The 17,044-nt window shown below is 31.8% G+C and overlaps 1 protein-coding gene across 1 annotated transcript in view; it reads right to left on the bottom strand.

Annotated features, from left to right (window-relative positions):
* The window catches only part of Fife (regulating synaptic membrane exocytosis protein fife), a 1,049,884-nt gene that overhangs the window by 72,804 nt on the left and 960,036 nt on the right, over window positions 1–17,044 (bottom strand). The window lies entirely within an intron of this gene.

Genomic DNA, 17,044 nt, shown 5'->3' with positions numbered 1-17,044 from the left:
AACAGTTTGTTGCAATCATCATCATCATCATCATCATCATCATCATCATCATCATTTCCTGTACCTCCCACTGGAGCAAAGGGCCTCAACAAACTTTCGCCACTGTCTTCTATTCTGAGCGATATTGGCAATTTCGGACCATGATGTACCTGCCTTCCGTATTTCCTCTTCCACTGTTCTTCTCCAGGTAACCTTTGGTCTTCCTCTCTTTCTACTGCCTTCCATCTTAAAGCTTCTTTCTCAATATATGGACAGTCCATCCCCATTTCCTTCGTTTTATTTGTATATTGATTTGCTCTTCTTGTGTTCTTTCCCGTAATTCTTTGTTTGAAATTGTGTTTGGCCACCAAATATTTAGGATGTTTGTTGTAATAGACATAAAATAAAATAAAATTTCACACAAAATATAAAAAACAGATGAATACAACAATAAAAATTAAATACAATACTGGTAATAATAATAATAATAATAATAATAATAATAATAATAACAACAACAGCAACAATAACCAATACTAATAATAATCGTAATAATGAAGAGCAATGCAGCTTATAAATTTAGAATACATTTACAGTGGTCAAGAAATTCAATAATACTATAAAATGGATGGTTGATTAACCAGTTACACTATACAAAACAGTTTAAACTGTATATAACTTGCATCATGTGCCTTTTGTGGTAACTTATTAAACATTGTTATAACATTGTCATAACATTGTTAACTCTAGGTTCTGAAAGACAATAATTGTACCTTGTATTATAGTGATGAACTTCTGTTTTAGGGTGATAAGTACCGGTATTAAGGTTTTTCTTAATTTTCATTAGACGTTGGAATATATATAAATTTATGATAGTTAAAATTTTTTCTTGAATAAATAGTGGTTCACACATGATAATGCGGGTTCATCAAGAAATGTTCAGGATATAGCATCTTTTCACAATACAGGTATCTTACAATGGCTGCTTCTTCATACTCATCGACACAACAAATACTATTTCCCACACACAACAGTGTTTGAAATACATTTTTGAAGGAGTTAATTTTTCTTCCTGTATTGTATCCATATTTTTACCAAGTATATGTCTTGTTGAAAAGGAGAGCAGAAATGATGGTAAACAACTCAATGTAACTTTAATACAAAAACTGTCGTGAAGATTAGTATCCGAATGTTCCATAATACATTTATACCTGAAACAGTCCTCCAATTGTTGAATGACTAGCTTGTAATGTCGGAAGAAATAGATGTCCAAAGGCTGAACATATCGTGTGATTTTTGGCAGGATAATTTCAATCTGAAGTGACTTACCATGAAGATCATTTTGGACTTTCCCATTAGAAAATATGTCATGAAAAAATTAAAATAAACTCCTTAAAAAATTTACTTCAAACACTATTGCGTGTGGGAAATAGTGTCTGTTGCGTCGATGAGTGTGAAGAAGCAGCCATTATAAGATGCTGTGTCCTAAACATTTCTTGATGAACCCGCATTATCATGTGTGAACATAACAGGTGAGTTTACCCTAAAAGTTATCCATTTCGTTTTAAATGCAAATGTGAACATATTCCATTTCCAGATTTCTAACACGGATGAAAGAAATTAGTTTTCTCGCCTCCAGTGTTCTCTGCAAGTAGGTTATGAGCAAGTTGCGCGCAAGAACGACATGCAATCCAGATTTTTAAAATTGCTGTATTTTCACAAATATGCAATTCCGAAACGAGAGACCTTCACAATCATTTTCAGGAACCTTAAATCAGTCTACATCAATACTTTCAGCCAAATCCATCTTGCCCTACTGAAAACCCTCTCTTGTTAGTAGCCTATTGTAAAAGTTATTGGTAGTAATTTGAAAATTAAATGGTTTCAAGTGATTATGATTGGACTTAAAATGATAATTTTGAGGAAGAAAAAACTGAGATAAATATTTCGTTGTTCATTTACCAAGTGCCACTAATGACCTGGAAGTGAGCTGTGATATCATCTGACAATCTCAGATTTACCAGTGACTATGAAAAGTACCACGGACATAATTATTTTTAAAACTATTAAGGATGGAATAGACAAAACTGCCTACACCAGGAAGTGGAGAAGAAGAAGAAGAAGAAGAAGAAGAAGAAGAAGAAGCCCAAGTAACATTCAAAAGAGATAACAATGAAATTAAAAATGTTAATTCTCCTGTACCTATGAAATTCAATGCATCAGAAACTAATACAGTAAAACTTTTCTTATACATTTGTCATTTATATCGTACTTTTTCACACTTATACATTTTTTCTGGAGTCCCAGCAAAATTCCTGTATTTTACATGTTAATTTATTTCGCTATATGTTTCTCATTTATATAATACGTTTTTTACACTCATATGATCATATTTTAAACTCCAGATACGAAATGTCATGTATACATTCAAAATCAATTTTGCTCAAAATTAGGTTCGCTGTGAAAATATAAGGAGAAAATACAACACGTGTTTGTTGTTAAGATGCGGCCCATGGAAATTTGGGGAGATTCGAAATTACCCATGCTTGCCTCCAACAATTTTGTGTCATTCTATGTTGTTGTTACTCCTTCAGAAACAGTGGAACAGTTTGTAACACACCATGATGTAACTGAACAAATTATGGAAGAGTTATCGCATGGTTTATTCCTTATAATCAAGTAGTCGAGACTTTTTAAAAATAAAATAATCACGTGTTGTTAAATGAATATCACACAGGAAGAATATGGTACCGGTACCAGTAATTTAATGCCATAGAATTTTCTGGATTGGAGTTTGAAATATAATATATTAGTCAGCTTTGGCTTTAAGCAGCTAATATTTTCTACTAATAATGTAACATTCTTCAAGAATATGAGTTATATCAGGTAATATTTTCTAGTAATAATGTTATATTCTTCAAGAATATGAGTTATAAACTTGAGTACGGTACTGTATTATAGACTCAAAGATTGTTTTATTGTGAAGTTATAAATTTCTCTTATGAAAATTTTACTAAATTGATTTAACTCGTTCTCCCCTTGCAGTCTTTTTTTTAGTGGGTCATTTTACGACACTTTACCAACTGTTGTCTGAATGTTGTTGTTGTTTTCTAATGCCAGGCGTTTGACAATAAAGTCATTTGACCTCTTGCACTCCAATATTTTTCAAAGATATTATCATGGTCAGCCACTGAAGCACAGATTTTGAGGTGTTTCGAATCCATTTCTTGGTTTGAGTTGCACAATGGGCAGTTAGGGGACTGATATATTCCAATTCTATGCAGGTATTTGGCGAAACAATCATGGCCTGTTTCCAATCTAAATGCAGCTACAGACGATTTTCGTGGTAAATCGGGAATTAACTGTGGATTATGATGCAGAGAGTTCCATTTTTTCCCTTGTGATTGTGTTATCAAATTTTGTTTGTTGAAGTCTAAGTATGTAGATTTAATAAATCTTTTCACAGAGTAATACGTAGATTTAGTAACAGGTCTGTAAGTAGCAGTGCTGCCCTTCTTTGCTAAAGCATCCGCATTCTCGTTTCCCAGGATTCCACAATGGGATGGTATCCATTGGAATACAATTCTTTTATCGAGTGATATTAATTGAGAGAGCATTTTAGTTATTTCTGCTGTTTGAGATGAAGGTGTGTGTTTAGAGACTATTGATAGAATAGCTGCTTTGGAGTCTGAGAATATAACTGCATTTTTAAATTTATTGATGTGGCATAGAAGATTCCTGAGACTTTCATTTATTGCAACGATTTCTTCATCAAAACTTATGAAGGTAATAATGCTGGCGAAATGAGTCCAGGATCCAGCGCCGAAAGTTACCCAGCATTTGCTCTGAATGGGTTGAGGGAATACCTCAGAATAAACCTCAAACAGGTAACTCGTCCCAACCAGGATTTGAACCCAGGCCCATTCATTTCACGGTCAGGCATGCTAACTAATACTTCACAGTGGTGGACCCCTTACAGTTTTCAAGTGTTATTTCAGATTTTATTAAATGTTATTTCAGTTACACGTTTCCCTCACGTGTTTTTTTCTTCAGACCCTCATAAAAAAGCATAAATGAAGCTCTGCTGTAATTTATACACTTCTTCAATGTGATAACATCATAATATGTAATTAATAATTAAAATAAAATTGCGTACCAGTATTACAGACATAATGGTTCAGTGGTTATCAAGGTTTTGATCTCAAGGAATGGCTATTCTGATATTTCTTTTTCGTGGTTTCCCACACCTCCAAGTGAATGCACCACAAATATCTGTTTCAATGAAGACCAGGAGAAAAGTGGTCTAATTTTCAGATGGAAGGTAGTTTGAAATGTGAAGAATTCGTATAGGACGTCAGTCAACTTGAAAACCTATTAGAAAATAGGTTAGGTAAAAATTGGAAAAAATTGTTCAGTGTAGATAGCCTAAAAGTGATTATTTAATACATGAAATAAAGAGGTAGAACATTTCAAAATATAACGCGACACGAACATTTCACTTCACTTAGTACCGTAAACTGGGTTAAAGAGGATCACATGTGGTAAAGTGGATCATATGTGTATTGTTAGATAAGTCAGCGCCACATGATTCACACATGCAAAGAAAACTATTTGGAACAACTGGATAATACGCACGGCAGACCAATATCGATAGTCGACTCTACTCGCTGGCCACTAGTCACCGGGCCGTACCGAGCCGTATCAAACAAAATATAATCGAAATGGTGGTAGTCAAATTCGCGACTATATTCTTAAATAATTCACTCCATAGTCTAGTTCAAGGTTTTATGTAGTACAACGGCGGTTTTTTGAATGCATTAAAAGAAAATGAAGATGTAATAAGATAATAAACTAGGTTATCACAAGGAAATTAACAGGAAAAAAGGTGTGTTTCACGGAATACAATTAAAATGACGGAAAGTAAATTTCCGGTTAATGTTCGCCAAAGCGTAAAGTACGTAATTATGACGGCGTTGCTGTTTTATTTCTGGCCTATCGAAAAATACCTAGCCTTTTACGAAAAAAAATTTAAGGACCATGAAATTATTCACCGGTTTCATTATAGGCCTATTATTTTTTAACAATATTACGAATCAAAAACTGTCATATTATATAATTTTAACTACTACATGGACGAATCAAATCAAGCTAACCTAACCAAAGCTAACCTAACCAAAGCTAACCTAACCTAACCTAACCAAAGCTAACCTAACCTAACCAAAGCTAACCTAACCTAACCAAAGCTAACCTAACCTAACCAAAGCTAACCTAACCTAACCAAAGCTAAGCTAACCTAACCAAAGCTAATCTAATCTAACCAAAGCTAATCTAACCTAACCAAAGCTAATCTAATCTAACCTAACCTAAGCTAACCTAACCTAATCTAAGCTAACATAACATAACCTTCGTAAATGCAAGGCCTGTAACCGGAGCAAGAAGGGATCTCAATCATTTAATCTGCAAGTACACGCAAAAATAAATTCAAGTAAGGATCATGCTCCCACTGCATGAGAGGTCCGCGCATGTGCTACAGCAAAACTGTTTCTATCCCGAGCCTCTCATCTAAGGCACTCGTCATAATTTACTCGCAATATTTACGCAAATACACATTGTCGCTAACTGTGGTGCTATCTCTCAATAATGTTCAGAACGAAGGAGGTAGACAGAGAGAGAAAAAATTTCTCCCGCCAACTATGCCACACACCAACGTCATGTTCTTATGTTGGTGACATTGTATATTTACTTAAATTTGGTGGTAAACGTAACGGCACGGTTCAAAGTGGCCGTGCTAATTCTCCAGTATAGCGAACTATTTTTAGTGGCACTTATAGAAGAAAGGTTTTTCTTTTCATGTGTGATCCATGTGGCGCTGCCTTATCTAGGCAATATATGTATGATCCACTTTACCACATGTGATCCTCTTTACCCCAGTTTACGGTAGTATATACAAGGCATACAAAAAGCCTAACTAACCTAACATAACTTAACCTAACCTGTCACAGATTCGTATATGCAAGGCATACCAAAAAGCTAAACTAACCTCACTTAACCTGTCACAGATTCGTATATACAAGGCATACGAAAAGCCTAAACTAACCTAACCTGTAACATATATCACACTGGAGAACTTAGAAAAATTATGGTTGGAAGTTTCAGTGTCGTGTGCTATAGAAAAGCCAAAAATTTGTTAGATTAATACCAAAACCAGTGTTGAATAAAAAATTTTCTCCTAATTAAAAGCATCAGTGATTTTCATTTATTAGCATGTAGCTATTCTAAGCTAATTAATTTCAGCTTTCACTTGTTTTTATTCATTATTACCGACTTCCGATACGTATGAACTGGCTTGTATTCCCATTTCTGAATCTTATGTTTATCAAATTGTTAAATGTTTTGAGGAAATCATACCGGTACCTGTAATCTCGCCAGAAAAAGGTGGCTGGTAATGCGCAGAATCCCTATGATTTTGTGAACATTTGAATGGTTGGTTGTTGTGTCATTGTACGAGTTTGAATGCTTATAGTTCATGATGTGTATGAAATAAGTTAAAGTTGATTATGCATATTGCATTATTAGGAGTTATGATTTATCCTTTATGTTATGTTGTTGGTTGCAATGGCCCGCTGCCTCTAAGGAGAAATGATATATTGCAGTTTGCCGGTGGCAAAGCTCTTAAGAGGCTTTTGCGGCTTAGCCTACCCCAAAAATTTGAGTTATTATATCTAATAGCAGTATAAGTTCGTAATAACAATGTACCGTACCATAACATTTGGTTTCACTTCGATTCTTCCATATACCATATTAAATTTATCATTGGAAATCATTCCACTGTGAGAAAGCACTACCGCAGAAAGCGACATAGCGACATGCAATGGCCTTGCTTACAGGAAGTGGCACTTGCAAGTTTGAGGGGAGGCTGAGGAGGCGGGGGGTATCGATCTGCTATGACTCAGTAGTAGCATGCAGAGCTAGCCTCAAATGTGATGTGTTTCTTTTTCTGTGAATGTGCTGCATTGTTGACTGTTAGTTTAATCAAAAGTGCATGCATGTGTGTGTTGCATACTAATTTTGTGTAAAATGGCTCATAGTGAGAAAACATTGAGGTCATTATTTACAGAATTAAAAGAGAAATCGTTTTTAAGTTGGACATATGAAATGAAATGAGGTTACAAAGCTAGGAGATCGACACCACATTTACATATTAAAATAGCGGATGGAGTAAGACAAAATAGAAGAAATATCCTTGACTAACAGAGTGTTCCGAGACAAATAAGTTATATTGTTATACCTGTATTCTTTCTGGGGGTGAAAATGAATGATCATCATCTTCTTGTAGAGTCTGTGTCACAAAAATTTGTTACAGAAAAGTCTAGAAACATCTGCTGTATAAAAAGATACAAAGTAAACAGATGTTTTCAGCTTACCCAGTATTTGAATCTTAGCTTCGCCCCTGCAGTTTGCATCAGCATGTTCCACTTAAGATCAAGTTGTGTGTAGAGAATTACAGAAATGGTAACGGACATTTTTCCTGTATAGAGACTCACTTAAATATCCTACCTTAAAGATTCCAATAATTCTTACCAATTATAATCACTTGAAACATAAGGAAGATTAAATGAAATAGAATGAATGAAAAATTAATATGTTAATGAACATTTGTACAAGTTCCCTGAATGTAGTACCTACTTAAACCTTATAATTTTCACTACATAAAAAACATCTATCACACCACACTATAGAGTCTGAAAAATGATGAAGGTAGAGCTTCTTTCTGTAGGAGAATCAGATAGGCCTGTGTACGGATCTTGAAGGCTATGAATTAAATACGTGGAATCTTGGCTGATGTATGAACATTTATCTTCTGTTATTGGATTTTATAGTTAATTATGGAATACCGTAAACTGGGGTTACTTTGAACACAGTAGAAACTTTGAACATTTTTTCAGAAAATCGTATTTAAGTTTCAACATGCTGAACTTGTTATAGATGGAGGTAAATTTGGTATGAGAATGATTTTTATGTTAATTTACCTCCATCTATAACAAGTGCAGCATGTAGAAATCTAAATATGGTTTTCTGAAAAAATGTTCAAAGTTTCCCCTGTGTTCAAAGTAATCCCAGTTCGTGCAAGGTGTGTGTTCACATTCTTTCATTGTACTGGCCATTTAATTTACCTTCAGTTAAATCTAAGAAGCAAAATTTACCGCTTAATATTAGTCTTACAGAAGATAAAAGCTAATGAAGCGCAGTTGTTCAGAATTAAGATATATGTAGGCCTATTCCGTGTGATCATTCTGGGTTATTTTCAAATGCTTTAAGAAATTTTTCATCCTTCTTTTTCAGTATAGATGAAATATTTGTGATATTTTCAAAGTAGAGTTACTAATGAATTTACCATTATCTTGTTCTGTAATGTAAGCTTCTTCAGATAAGAAACTGTGCAACAACATAAAATGTTTTGAATTAAAATGTTCACCATGGAAATGTTATTAATATGATTGAATTGTGTTTTTCATGCAGTAGTTTCCATATGTCTAAATCCTGAACATGTGAATAGATAACTCACAATATACTTGTATTTGATTTAAGCTGATGTACTGTATGTCTATCATTCTACTGCAGACAATTAAATTAATTTGGCAATATAAAGAAGTTAATTTACCTATATAGGTCTACCGTAGTATCTGACAAAAAAATTCATCTTTATTCTCCTCATTCAAGATAAAGAATGTGCAGAAAAATGTTACTAGATCTGTGCAATATTCCTTCAAGTTAACCACATATTCAAGAAAATTTTCATGCAAAATACATTCAACACAAATCATCGTGCTGCAGTAATATTCTTGTACAACATTAGGTCAAAGTGAGTTATGCATCCACTTAGATATAAACAAGTGTGGATTGTATAATGTTTTCGCTGTAAGAAAAATCCTAATGTAAACAATAGCACGTGACTGAAGTGAGGTTTCATTGGCCGCTCTTTCGCGCCATAGATTCTCAGTACGTGTTCCCGCCTACTGTTGTACATTCTGTTTCATGTTAAACATTTCCCGTTACTCGTCAAGTAGGCCTAACCTCATTACTATGCATTTGTTTGCTTAGGAAACATTTAATTTATAATTACTGTAATTAAATTATTTTTAAGTCTTATGCTTTCACAATGGATATTTGAGGATGCAGAAGCCATACTTTAGTACAACTTGCTTACGTGAACAACTACGGGCTCAAGTGACGCCAGCTTGTTACAAGAATAGACTACCTCGGTATTGCTGTTGGTATTCATCCGCGTTCATAGTACATAACAAAATATAAAAGTAGCTTTTCTTTCACATAGCATTTTACATATGAGTGAAGTGAAATGTTTCATCGTATTTAACAACTAGAATTCAATTTTTTATTTTCAAATAATACAAGATTGTGGTTTCCAAATACGAACTATATTTTTCTGCGTCATGTGAGTGTTTCGACTGGGAGCCAATCACGGGTATGACAACAAGGTGCTTATATTTACATTAGGATTTTTCTTACAGCGAAAACAGTATAGAAGAATGTCTATAGGAAGTTGTTAGACAGCTTATGGAAGAAGTCACAGGACTGGCACATTCGACTTAGAGATGTTAAAAAAACATGTAACATATATACTGAAACATGCATAACAGAAACTTAGTCTAAACAAAATCTACACTGATAAATTGACCGCACAATCAAGACGTAGATCATAGAGAACACAATTTGTGTAACACAGATAAGCGGTTTCAGCGCGTAATTTAAATTTATTTCAAATACCTCTATTCAGAAATTTAGATAATCATTATATTAATATCCAAATATGTGACAGTATTTATATGAAATCACTGTAACACAAAACAAAAATACTTACATAGCTTTCTATCAATTTAACAAAATACAACAACATAAGACATTGTGAAATAGTGACAACAATAACTGTTTACAAAGTCACAGATATTGAAAAAGCATGTAAATTTCACATGTACAATGGTTGCACAGTGAATAGTAAACGTTAGCATGAGTAATACAAATTCTCCTATTGTGTTAGAAATGTAATTATTTCATATAAACGAGCGGACTTATACTACATTTCCGTAAATTATTGAAAATTACTAAAAGAAAGGCAAAAAGTAACGAATGAAAGATAAAAATAAGTTATAAGCACTTAGAATAAGCGAAAATAAATAGAAACAAAACAAAGTCGAAAATAGTGCCAGATGGGACAGTGGAAAACTCTACTGGGAGGGAATTGATTTTGTAGATAATCCTGAGAGAAAGAGAAAGAGAGAGAAAGAATTCACGAGAGAAAGCATATTTTATTTAACACGTGTTTCTTTACATCACAAAAATAGATAGCTTAACTTTCATAAGAAGACTTTTATATATGATTCAGTAACGAGATGTAGAAGAAATAAACATTGATTGCATATATTACACCCAATAGTATTTATAACAGTTTGATAACCAGTCAGAAGTTGATATCCGAACACAGGCATCATCGAGATCGTTTTTTTTACATCGTTCTACATATATTCATATCCCAGTAATAGATTTTAAGCAACGGCAGTAGCACTGAATATTTTATATTACTTATTATAATGAAAATGGGTGCAGAGTGATATGCCAGGTTCAACATCATTATAAATTGTACGGTAAAATTAACTATAAATTTTAAATGAAGCTAGCACATAAAAATAGCAATGCAAAAATCATAATGTCTGTTACTAAAACAGAACAGTGCATCACTAAATCAAGGGTTGCTTATTGTGACTACTATTAATTGATTGTAGAAATGTAAGTAAAATAAAACTGAGATGTGTTTTGATAAATTGTACCTAATATATTTAAAATAAATTTGAAATTGTAATTGATTATGATTTTGAAGTAATTATATTTTTAATTGATGAACTAGTGGACTTACTCGTGTTAAATATGTAATATTTGCCCGGCTTACAGCTGTTTCAGTGCTTCACGCACCATCATCAGAGCCTACTAGATCGCGGTGTCATCTCGAACTTCTCTGCCTGTTAAGAGGGTGTGTTTTATTGTTGGAAGGTGTTGAAGTGTGGAGTCGAATAGTGTGTGTGTACTGAAATTGATCTGTGTGTTGAGGATTTGATCGGGGTGTGTTTTAGTGTGTTTGTATATTTCGTATTGTTCTAGTGTGTGTTTTTGGTTCTTGGGTTGTGTGTGTAGGATTTCCATGTCCGTATTTATGTTATTGTATGTATGGTTAGTATTGATTATGTGATCGGCGCATGTAGATACATACAATAACATAAATACGGACATGGAAATCCTACACACACAACCCAAGAACCAAAAACTCAACACACTAGAACATGAAATATACAAACACACTAAAACACACCCCGATCAAATCCTCAACACACAGATCAATTTCAATACACACACACTATTCGACTCCACACTTCAACACCTTCCAACAATAAAACACACCCTCTTAACAGGCAGAGAAGTTCGAGATGACGCCGTGATCTAGTAGGCTCTGATGATGGTGCGTGAAGCACTGAAACAGCTGTAAGCTGGACATATATTACATATTTAACACGAGTAAGTCCACTAGTTCATCAATTAATTATATTTAAGTGTTAAAAGTGGTGTACGCAAGATTCAAAATGGATAATTATATTTATTCGAAGAAGAAACTTTAAAAACGAGAATAAATTAGTCCCTTAAATATTTATTCCTATTAGGTACATGTAGGAACATAAATAAAATTTAATTATAAAATTTTAAATAGGTTTTATTTGATTTATATTTCGTAATCTTTAATTATAAGCAGTTGTTTGTTTTAAGAATGGGATTAAAATTGTGTTTGTGTAATAAATCAGTAATTTAAAACTATCCAAAGATCAAAATAACATGCAAATATTAAGCGGTTTTGAATAATAAAATCAATTCAGTGTTGCTTAAGGGACTTTAATTAGCAACCCTAAGCTATGGTAATATTTCAAATAATAACAAAAACGCAAATATTTCGACTGACAAACTACACCCTGCACCTCATTTAACTCCTATACACTACTTTACAACATAGTAACTTGAAACATCTTCTTTGGATCAATATTCTAACATAAAGTAATAAACCCAGCACCTTTCCGACATTTCATTTTGCTTTAATATATTATCATTTTAATATATTTTCCATCACAGAAGACGTCATTTCAGAACGAGGTTAAATGGAAAACTATTTTAAGACATAGAATATCGGCTATATTTCATTTCAACGAGACATAATGCGGCGGTTTGTATCACCTGAAGTAAGAAAATGATCACCATGAGATTTGGGCAGAGCTTACGCATTACCACAAAAATTATAACAAATATTCCCCCTTTCGTTTCTTTTCTTTCCATTCACTCTGGAATACCATTAGTTGCAAGTATTTATTTCACACAGCAATTGAATACCATATGTGCATTAACAGATATGTAAGAGACTTTAATATTTTGAACTATATCGAGGTCTGTTCAGCGTGAATATGTTTGGGTCCCATCTCGTTACTTATTACCCCTATGACACAATCGCGAATATGATATGTTAAGTAGTAATTTTCATTCATTTCAGTCCAAAAGTATTTAAAGAAAATTATATCAAATACCTAATAATATAAGAAAACAAGGATTATCTTAAAATAGTGCACATATGAATTGGAAATATAGTGACAAGTGCTAGATGTTTACTGTTATTAAAATTTAATTATGTGTAAACAAACTGATAAAACTGAATTCTTAATGAAACTCTCTTCTTAAAGTTGCGGGCCAATTCGTGGATATAGAATGCGTATATAGTAAAATACTTCTTGCTTTAGAGATAAGCATTTCTCTGAATGTACCTTTCCTTTATGTGCTGAAGAATAATTTTGGAGAGTAGAGTGCCAATGCTATTTTATCACACGAAGTAGAAAAATGATAGCAAAATTTTAACTGCACTGTCCCATCTGACAATATGTGACACATCAATGCTAAAGCAAATGCATCCTAAAATTTGCTGTATACAAATAGGATTAATTTCATAATCGTTACTGTCATTATAAACTACTATGGGTCATTAAAATCTAATTATCTAATTTACATGTTACCTACCTTCTATTGATTTACAGAAACATGGTGTACAATTATTTCATGACAATTATCAGATTATGTGTGTTGATGAAAAACTCACCAGTAAGTGTTTTCATGTTCAAGTGTTACCACATAAACGCGTTCTATGTATATATGTTGAAATAATGATTTTAAATGTACATACATTTATGCATATCATATGATTCAAGGTCTTGCAAAGTAGATGGTTAGTATATAATTATATTCTTTAAATGATACGAAGCTTAAATTGAATAAATGCTTAGATGAAAAATTATATGATACATTCTTTTAAATTTATACAAGCTTGAAATTGAACAAGCAATAAAAACAGTTTATATTTCGGCGAAAAGTAGATTGGTCAAATTGCAAGAAGCACAGTGATAACGTTAACAATATGAGTAGTTGACTGCAATAGTCTATTAGAATATAGGGCACAATGTAATAGTAATAGTTCACTAACATTTCCCTGCTTTCTTAATTATATTTACCTAACTTTCAAATTCGCGTTAATGCCAGACAGTGGTGTATCCAGGAATGATTGTAAGGGGCATAGTGATCAGATGTTTTAGTCATTTTTTAAAATATAAATATAGGAACATATACACGCAATACACGCACATAATTAATGTTAGATTTTAATAATGAATATTAGGAAAGTTTGTAAACAATAATAATAATAATAATAATAATAATAATAATAATAATAATAATAATAATAATAATAATAATGAAATAATAATAATAATAATAATAATAATAATAATAATAATGAAATAATAATAATAATAATAATAATAATAATAATAATAATAAAGAAATTACAACATATTTCCAAACATTTCGCAATGCAACAACATGGTGTACATAAGATTATGAAATTTCTACGTAAAAAAAAAAAATTAAACTACGGTAACAGAAGTACATGAAGAGAATAAATTATGCATGATATTTTAGACAAATTTCAAACTTAAAAAGAAAACACTCAAAGTTACCGAAATTTTTAAGTATATTTAAACAAATAAACATAGGAATGAAGTCGTGTATACTTCAAACTATATACGGTATCGTATAATTACACTTTAAAATAAAATTAGAAAAATTACAATGAAAGCAACACACGTACCTACACACATATACCCTCCTTACTTTCTTTTTAATTGACTTCAAATGTCTCGTTAAGGGAGGGGATATGCCATTTCTGCCCCCTCCTGAATACACCCCTGATGCCAGAACTGGTATAAACGTCATTCTATCTAACATGAGAATAGAAGTTCTAAATAATATGTGTGAAGTGCAGTGGCTAATTTAAAGCAAGAAAATTTAATTAACCACAAAATGTATATTACCGGTATATAAAAACTGAAACAGTATTCTAATTTGAATGAAACAAGAGATATTATGATAATACAGGTACAGAGATTATTAAACGAATTTTGAAAATAGTAGCTTTAGAAGAGTATCACTGTCATCTGTAAAATAAGTAATTTATTCTGAACATGTTGTTTTGAGAATCTAGAATACTTGCCGCATAAAAGATTCCATTACATATAATCATAGACTCATTTATATAACATTGGTGTTACACTTAAATATGAACTCTAGAGAGAAGAAAACTAAACTATTCACATTAATTATTTTATATCACTATGCAAATTGAATAATGGTAAATTAAAGTCACATAATGTAAGTGTATTCCAGACCCTCAAATATCATGTGTAGACTGACATTTGTATATTATTGACGTTCCCTGGAATACATTGTTTAAATATCCCCAAACGCGTAACAGTAATTATTAGTTTTATTCCAATGGCAGCTACAGACTTACGTGGAACATATTCTGATATACTTTAAGGCATAAAATGCAAGATCAAAGCTTTGTTCCATTAAGTGCATGACACTTGGAATTGAAATTTTATTATATTAATGGAGATAAGACAATATAATATTCATGGAACACCAATGCTGTATACAATACAATAAATTGTGTTTAAATTAAATTTAAAAAAAAGTTTTTCAACAATATTAAAGACATTTACTATATATTCAATTTGCATTAAACAGAATGTAATATATTAAAATAAGAAACATTACTACAACGAAACATAACCTACTGTACAAAATATTTATATCGAACTTCTATTTAGAATTATTTTACTATACCATTATCGATTTTTTTAAAGAATTATTCCTGATAGTTGGAAAACGACATTCAATGCATCTTCCTGTGTCCACGATCTACGTTTGATTGTACGGAAGCATTCCATTTAAGTTTCATTTGTCTATAGGGTTACTTTCAAACAACGAACATGAACAGATGCAACATCAAAATAACTTATGTTTGTTATCACAGAGAAGTTTGCACACATATACTCTCACATGCTCTCACACGTACGTTCTCATATAGACATAAACAGGAATTATATATGCATATGTTTAGTATTTATAGTAGTGTGTAATATTGGATATGCAACGAACACAGTTGGTTTGTATTTTTCCTTTCCTTTTTATGTCCTTATTTTATTGAGAACATGTTAGTTTTGAAAGGCAACATGAAAACAATAATATACAACTTACAAGAAGAAGATTAAATTTTAGGCCCATCATTAAAGACATTCAACAACTTTATAAATCATAGATAAAGAACCCATATAGCTATGCTTTCAGTATGAAGAACATTATTTAAACTACGGTACCTATCTCATTTCTACCAGCATTATAATATTTTGTTTTCAGACAAATTTATAAATTCAATTTAATCTTTTAATGTATTAGTATAATAGGTTTCCAATTTATAATTTGTTTAAAATTAAGTACTGTATGTTTATTACTAGTACTGTAGTTACTGTAATTATTGTCATTTGTAGATACTACTAATCATTATTATTATTTTTGTTTGTTTAAAGGAAACACTTATTATAAATATGTGCAGTTTAAGATAGTATACAGAACAAACATATTGTATGATACAGTAAATAAAGAAAATACCTGACTGGATCCTGAGGAATACCATACTGTTGCTTTTTTAAACAGATACCGGTTCAGTATATGTTGGCTCAGTTTTACATGTTGAATTTAATTGATAGCGATCTAATATACCACATAGAAATAGTAAATACATTAAACTTAAACAATTTATAGAGTCCACTATATTATTTTGTGTTTTTGTAACACTCGCATATACATTATTAAGAGTACCGGTAATGACGAAAACATAAAAATTTAAATTTATTTTTAAAAGTTTCTGACAGAAGTTAATGTAAAGGAAAGGAGCCTTATACCAGATATTTTAATAGATACCAGTATAATAAATGTCTATAGTAGTGAAATAATATTTGTAGCCTATCTAAAACAGTGTTACGTTGTAGGTGATTACAAATATAAAAGGGTGAAATTTATTACACAGTAAAATATGAGTTTTTTTATATATAAAAACTGCCAAAAATACTGGTGATGGAGCATAAATAACGGAAAAAAAAGTCAATTAATATATGTCTGTAACTGTCAAGGTTTTCTAAAAAGAAATGTGTTTTGTGAGATTAACATTTTGAAAATGAGAATAGATGGTCATTATTTACTTTGCCCGATAGGTACGCTGAAGCAGTCGTTTGTTACCGATACCTACACAGTTGTGTATTGGTATGTGTTGGGCACAAGGTCATTGGTAATGACATTCAAGGTCAGACGAAATGTAAACAAACAAACTACTATCAATCTTAAAAACATGGTGTTTTACAAATTAAAAATAAAATTGTAAGAAATAATTACATTTCAGTAGGAATTTTGTTAAGTAGACTGATCTGTACTGTCTGTGTAATTCTGGCAGTTTATATCGTTTATAACCTGTATAGGGTCATGTCATTATTACTTGATAGCTTTTTTCGAGTCAGATAAAATTATCAACTGAAAATTATTCTATCAAGTACCGGTAACGTTTAAACAAATGCAAACC

The sequence above is a fragment of the Periplaneta americana genome, chromosome 14 (assembly GCF_040183065.1).
Source record: "Periplaneta americana isolate PAMFEO1 chromosome 14, P.americana_PAMFEO1_priV1, whole genome shotgun sequence".
Lineage (NCBI taxonomy): Eukaryota > Metazoa > Arthropoda > Insecta > Blattodea > Blattidae > Periplaneta > Periplaneta americana.
Note: the sequence above shows the minus strand (reverse complement) of the source record. Positions and strands in the feature narration are given on the sequence as shown.